The following is a 6,219-nucleotide window of genomic DNA, read 5'->3' as shown; positions in this document are numbered from 1 at the left end:
ATAATAGAGCCCGTTTTGGGGAGATTCCCACTAAGGAAGAAGTGGGGCTTTATTAGAAGAGAAAAAAGAAGAACTGGAGGACCTAGAGGTTACCTGTTTTGGAAAAATAAAGAGAGAAAAAAGACGTAAGAACATGGGATCTAAAACCAGAGCAGCAACGGCGACGGGGAAACGCCAATCTCTCACAGGTGATAATGACCCCTTAGGGGATGTCAAGGAGTTGATTACTGAAATGAATAAGACTTTAATTGTTGAAATGAATAAGACCTTAAGCGATAAATTAGATTCTGTGGAGAGTAAATTAGAAAATAATTCCAAAGTAATTTCAGAATTGACTGGACAAATTAAGGAACTTTTCGGTAAAAATAAGGAAATGGAAAAAGCGGTGAAAGAATTGAATATTAAAGTCAACAACCAGGAAGATAACATCAGCAAACTGACATCAGAGAGCAGAGATTTGAAAAGGATACAAGAACGAAATGATAAGGAAAGAAGAGAATTGTTAAAGACGCAGGAAGATTTGGCGGACCAGCTGGCCCTAATAGAGATGAGACAGAAGGAACTAATTCTCAGATTAAGGGGCGTACCAGAGAGGCAGGGTGAAAGGATTGAGGAGAAACTGTTTAAGGAACTTGTGAACTGGCTCAGTGTCAAAGAAGAAGATCTGATGATGGACGTCGATAAAATATATCGTATAAGGGGCGACCGATCCAAGAAGTTTAAGGGACCTGGAGATTGTTTGATTTTCCTAAATTCCGGACTGCTAAAGGACAAAATTTTACAAAGGAAAAAGCAGGAATCCCTGGTGATAGAGGGCAAATCAATTGCCATCTTTAAAGAGGTTCCAAAGAGGTTCAGAGTAAAAAGACTGAAATATAAAAGACTGACGGATGCCCTATCAGCGAAGGGGATTTGGTATGTGTGGGAATTTCCCGAGGGCCTCACTTTTACTTTTAAGGAAAGAAGAAAGACAATAAAGAGTATAGAAGACGCAGAAAATTTCCTAGAAAGATCAGGAAAGGAATTGCTGGGAGGAGGGGAAGAAGCAGAAGAAAACGAAACAGAAGTAGGCCACTAAGAACGGTCGTTATTTGAAAGCACTGTGTGCTTAAGGGGGCAGTAAAGAGGGGAATATAGGTATTGAGGGGTTTTAAGTCCTCACAGATATTTTCCTTAATTTCGTTATTGAGATAATAAAATTTGATTAAATCAAGAAAGAAAGAAAAAAGATAATTTGTTGAGAAAATCATTAAGAGGATAAAAATAATATTAATAATTCTAACTCTAATCATGGAAATAAATGTCGTGTCATGGAATATAAATGGGTTAAACTCCAAGAGGAAAAGAAATAGGGTGGAGCATGTATTAAAAAAAGGGAGTTGGAATGTGATATGTTTGCAGGAAACGCACGTTATGGGAAAGCATGAAAGGGTCTTAAGGAACGAACGATTGGGAATAGAGTACATTTCGGCTGATAAAAGGAAAAAAAAAGAGGAGTAGTTACGTATGTAAAGGGGAATTTAAAATCAGAAAAGGTATTCCAGGATGAAGAAGGGAGGGTGGTAGGGGTAAGAATCTACACACCCAAAGGGAAGGTAATGGTGATAAATATATATGCACCAAACGGATGCAAATCGAGCTTCTTCCAAAAAATTGAACAAATGTTAAATGAGGTAATTGATGGAGATGAAGTAATATTGGCTGGGGACTTTAATGGTGTCATGCTGCCCAATATGGATAGATCGAGCGACTCCAAAAAGGGGGGTAAATTGCCACAGACCTTCTTCCAAATAATTGATAATTATGAATTAAAAGATATCTGGAGGTTTAAATACCCAAAGGAGAGGAAATATACATATTATTCCGAGGCTAGGAAGTCGGCTTCCAGAATAGATATAATGTTGGTCTCCACTGGCCTAACAACATTGGTTAGGAAATGTGAAATCATGGCAAAATCAATAACCGACCATAACCCGGTAACGCTAAAGATCAAGGAGAGTAGGAAAAGCTTTAAAAGATGGAGAATGGATGAGAGGATGTTGAATGATGAGGCCTTTGTCCAAAAATTGAGAGAGCTGGTTAAGGAATTTTTCCAAATCAATATGACGCCAGAGGTTGATATAACATCGGTATGGGATGCCAGCAAAGCGTTTATTCGAGGGTTGTACATACAACAAAAAAGTAGATACAAGAGGGATAAGCGAGAGAAATTAGAGAAATTGGAAAAAGAGATAAAAATAAAGGAGAAAGAATTGGGGGAAAATCCAAAAGATATCACTATTAAAACGCAGGTTAAAATTTTGCAAACTAATTTGAAACAATTAATGGATGAAGAAATAGAAAATAGGATTATATGGGCAAAGCAAAGAACCTTTGAATTAGGAAATAGATCGGGTAAGCTCTTAGCTTGGCAGCTAAGGAAGAGACAGAGCCAGCAACAAATAATAGCAATAAAGGAGGGGGGAAGGATTAAGACCGATTCGGAGGAAATACAAGACTGCTTTGTGAAATACTATAGCAAATTGTACAAAGGGGAAAATGTTAATAAAAAGAAATTAGAGAAATATTTAGACAAATTTAATGGAATTAGAATTAGTCCAGAAGAGCTTAAGAAATTAAACGATCCAATTTCAGGGCAAGAAATAGATGAGGAAATAAACAAACTTAAATTGGGGAAATCGCCGGGTACAGATGGCCTGACGGGGAAACATTACAAAGTATTCCGGAATGAATTAAGAGATGTTTACAAAGGAATGGTGAATAAGATCTCAGAAGGGGGAATGTTCCCAAAGTCTTGGCAAGATACGTTTATCACCCTGGTACCGAAAGATAAAGATAGAAAAGAGGAAATAGGGAATTATAGGCCTATTTCTCTGCTGAATACCGATTATAAATTGTATGCGGGGATTTTAGCTAACAGGATAAAGCATGTTTTGAATAGAGTTATAGGCAAAGAGCAACAAGGCTTTTTACCCCGAAGAAAAATGTCCAGTAACATCAGAATTTTGTTAGACATATTTGAATACCTAAATTGGAACCCTAGTAAAAAAGCAGTTTTTATATTTCTGGACGCCGAAAAGGCATTTGACAATTTGGTATGGGAATTTATGAAGGGGACGCTAAAGAAATTAGGAATCACGGGCAGATTCATGGAGGGAATAAATGCTATATATAGCAAACAAATGGCAAGGCTGATCATCAATGGAGAGATAACTAAAGGATTTGAAATATCTAAGGGGACGAGGCAGGGATGTCCTCTGTCCCCGCTGCTGTTCATATGGGCATTGAATTTTTTGATAAATGATCTGCTAATGGATAAAGATCTTAAAGGGATATCGGTTGGGAAAAGTGAGTTTAAATTACGAGCATTTGCTGATGATTTAATAATAATGTTGGAGGACCCAGTGGAAACCATACCTAAATTAAAACAAAAGTTATTAGATTATGGGGAGGTAGCCGGATTAAAAGTCAATAATCAGAAAACCAAATTGATGATTAAAAATATAAGGAAGGAGGAGGAAGAGGAAATATATTTGATTAGTGAGTGGGGAATAGTGAAAAAAATCAAATATTTAGGAATTACTATATCCAATAATAATGTGGAACTTTTTGAGAACAATTATGATAAAATTTGGAAAACAATAAAGGAGGATCTGGTGAGGTGGAACGGATTAAAGCTAACGTTTGCAGGCAGGATTGCCGCAATTAAAATGATGGTGTTGCCAAAATTAATATTTTTATTTCAAATGTTACCAATAAAACTCAAAAAAGAAACATTCGAGAATTGGAAGAAAGATATGAGCAACTTTATTTGGCAAGGAAGGAAAGCGCGGGTACAGTTTAGGATATTGACTGATGCAAAAGAGAGAGGAGGTTGGGGGGTCCCGAACTTGAAACTGTATTACGCGGCCTCCTGCTTGTGCTGGATGAGGGAATGGTTCTTGCTGGAGGATTCGGAGTTACTCAAATTGGAAGGATTCAAAAATATTGGAGGTTGGCATGCTCATCTAATAAAAGAAAAAAAGGGAGAACATTCATCATTTACCAATCACGTGTTTAAAAAACCCTTACTTGATATATGGAATGAGTTTAGGAGTTTGTTAGAACCAAAAGTTCCCTGGTGGATCTCACCTTTAGAAATGTCATCGACAAGTAAAGAACCCAAAGGAGGTATTTGGCCTACATACAAAGATTTGATTAGGAAAATTAATAACCAGTACGAACTTAAATCTTATACTGAGGTTGAACAATATTGCCAAAGTTGGTACCATTATATTCAAGTGCAATCAATATTTAGGGAACATAAAATAGTAGGTTTTGAGGATAAAAGGTCGAAATTGCAGGAATTGTTATTAGAAAATTGGGAGAAGCCATTGGCCAAATTGTATAAATTTTTACTTGAGTGGGAAATGAAGGATGAGATGGTTAAACACACAATGATAAAATGGTCTCAAGATATAGGAAGGGTAATCTTTGTTGAGCAGTGGGAGAAACTCTGGAACGAGGATATAAATTTCTCAGCGTGCATGGCGATAAGAGAAAATTTATGGAAGATGGTATACAGATGGCACCTGACCCCAGCCAAATTAGCTAAAATTTATAGGAACGATCAAAATAATTGCTGGAAGTGTAAGGAAAAATTGGGAGATTTTTTTCACTGTTGGTGGAGGTGTTGCAAGATTGGCATCTACTGGTCAAATATATACGAAGAATTGAAAAAAATGCTCAAACTTACCTTTGAAAAAAAGCCGGAGATCCTGCTGTTGAGCATAATACCTGGGGACATACCAAAGGATAGGAAGAATATATTACTCTATGCTTGCGCGGCAGCCAGGGCGCTGATCGCCCAAAATTGGAAAGGCGATAAGATCCCAACAATTCAGGAGTGGTATATAAAATTAGCCGAATATATGACCCTAGCTAAATTAACCGCCTTGATTAGAGGAATACCAAAACAAAAAATTAAAGAAGAATGGAAATATGTGGAGGATTACTTCTATAAACAACAGATAAGCACTAAGATGGTGATATGTTTAGACTAAGAAGCACAAGATAATAAGAAATAAGAAGTTGGAAAGGGAATAAATGTATTCTAAGATCAAAGATAAGGAGTAGCCTAGTAGAATTTAATTATGTAAGGGAACCGACTATAAGTGTTTGGAAGTCGGAATTTCACCTATCCCTCTTGACTATCCTTTTTAGCTTTACTTACCTTTCGCCTATCTCTTTCTACTTTTTCCCTCCCTTCACACCCTTTCTTATCTTCTCCCCTCCCCCCCATTGACTTACCTTGGATGTTTCGTTCCCGCTGTTCTGTTTATCCATTTCCTTTTTCTAGTTCTTTTCACAGCTCTATATTTTGATATAGGATTGTAAGGAATCAGTCTGGGGATTCTGAGGCTGGGAAGCTTATTTAATAAGGTTTTAATTTTTGAATTGCTAAGCAATCTGTATTTGTTTCATGTATTCTTTGTATTTTTTGGTTGCTAATCTTTCATTTGCTTTCTTGTCTTGGTATTTCCTTTTGTAATTTTAATATCTAATAAAGGTTTATTAAAATTTAAAAAAAAAAAAAAAGAAAGCTCATACCAAAATAAAAAACTTAGTTGGTCTTTAAGGTGCTGCTGGGAGGAATTTTTTTATTTTGTTTCGACTACGTCAGACCAACACGGCTACCTACCTCTAACTGTACCTGTACATTTTGTCTCATATCTCGAACTCTGCAAATGCTAGAAACATAAGAACAACAACAACCCGGAAAACTAGGACTCTGAGGGCTGTCCCCACTGGATCTCTCTCTCTCTCTCTCTCTCTCTCTCTCTCTCTCTCTCTCTCTCTCTCTCTCTCTCTCACACACACACACACACACACACACACACACACACACACACTCACATACACACACACACACACACTTTTCTCTAGGTTGCTATATATCTGATCTCCCCGTTGCACCCTCGCGCACCCCTCCTTTCGCTAAACCTCCTCCTTCTCTTCTCTCCTTCCTTCTTTTGGGGTGTGAGCACACCGGGGCGGGCGCGGAGGTCTGGCCACCTGCTTGGCGCGCTCGGTTCCTCCTCCCCCTGCCGCCGGAGGAGGGGTCGGAAGAGAGGCGCGCCTGCCCGCCGCCCCAGCTCCTGCCTGGCAACTGTCTTTCCTGCTGCTTGGCTGCGGGCGCGCCGCTCTGCCTGGAACTTCTGCTGAGCCCAACTTCTTGCA

At 38.3% G+C, this 6,219-nt stretch overlaps 1 long non-coding RNA gene across 1 annotated transcript; it reads right to left on the bottom strand.

Annotated features, from left to right (window-relative positions):
• Positions 1–3,784: 3,784 nt before the first annotated feature.
• Positions 3,785–5,552, bottom strand: LOC148686885 (uncharacterized). Its single transcript, XR_015948440.1, has 3 exons — positions 5,290–5,552; positions 4,736–4,776; positions 3,785–4,007 (listed from the first exon to the last, which is right to left on the bottom strand). It is a non-coding gene; the product is annotated as an uncharacterized LOC148686885 (long non-coding RNA).
• Between the last annotated feature and the right edge of the window lie 667 nt (positions 5,553–6,219).

This window comes from Zootoca vivipara, chromosome 2 (assembly GCF_965207765.1).
Source record: "Zootoca vivipara chromosome 2, rZooViv2.hap1.1, whole genome shotgun sequence".
In the NCBI taxonomy this organism is placed as follows: Eukaryota; Metazoa; Chordata; class Lepidosauria; order Squamata; family Lacertidae; genus Zootoca; species Zootoca vivipara.
This window is presented reverse-complemented; position numbering and strand designations above follow the sequence as displayed.